Source organism: Myotis brandtii, unplaced genomic scaffold (genome assembly GCF_000412655.1).
Source record: "Myotis brandtii unplaced genomic scaffold, ASM41265v1 scaffold237, whole genome shotgun sequence".
Lineage (NCBI taxonomy): Eukaryota > Metazoa > Chordata > Mammalia > Chiroptera > Vespertilionidae > Myotis > Myotis brandtii.
Window position 1 is genome coordinate 5,822,482 of NW_005358943.1, and position 1,197 is coordinate 5,823,678.

Consider the following 1,197-nt stretch of genomic DNA (forward strand, 5'->3'; position numbering starts at 1 on the left):
ACTAATCATTGGATTTGGCCATGGAGATCATTGGTGATCTTGATAAGTGTAGTTTTGGTAGAGTGGAGGATATGAAAGCTTGACTGGGATGGACTAAAAGAGAGAGTCATGCATATGCATGCTGTATACCCACAGAATAAAATGTGCACACATAATAACCAACCTAAGAAGATAGTATCTAGGTCCTAATATCAGGAAACCAGTCTGGAAGCAGGCCAAGGGTGTGGTCTGGGCATTAGCTGATGGAGGAGTAAGCACACTACAAAGGTCACTATCTTCTCTTCTTGTTTTATTGTGTGGTTTCATGCTGCTTCCTTCAATATCTTTTCTTAACAATTTATTTAATTCCTACTTTGATTAAACATAAATTTATACAATTTAATAATTGCAAAATACATAATAAATTTAAACTATTAAATTTATTTCAAAAATTAATTTCTAAAAATTGTCATGTCAACAAATTTACCTCTTTGAAAGGAATCACTTGGAGAATAAGCTGAGAATTAGCACAGAATTAGCTTTGCTTGTGAGTTTCATATTTCAACTGGCTAATGTTCTGCTTTGAAAATCATTGTAGAACAGCATCTTCTGTTCTCACCATAATAGACTGTCTTATTTACCAAATAAACAGTGTAAAGCTGCATCATAAATCCTTGCATATTAAAAGGGCAATCAGTTAAATTTCTATGTATTTTTGACACAAAAGCCTTTCCTGATGCTGTCATAATGGTATCTTCTCCAAACCTCATTAATCTGGTTAGGTCACAGTGGTTCTCAACCTTCCTAATGCCTCGAGCCTTTAATACAGTTCCTCATGTTGTGGTGACCCCCAATTTCATTGTTACAAATTGAACATAATTAAAGCATAGTGATTAATCACAAAAACAATATGTAATTATATATGTGTTTTCTGATGGTCTTAGGCGACCCCTGTGAAAGGGTCGTTCGACCCCCAAAGGGGTCTCGACCCACAGGTTGAGAACCTCTGGCTTAGGATCTTCCGATATCAGTGGACCAATTATATCTCCAGTGTCAAATGCAATTTGCAATTTGTTGCCTTTTCCCTGAATTTGGATTTATACTTCTGATCTAGCATGTTCCAGAGAAGTTTTCCTTCTTTCCCTTTACTAAAGAAACACAGAAACATTCAGAATAATTAGGCCCTCTGTGGCCACCTGAGGACAGAAGATGGAATTC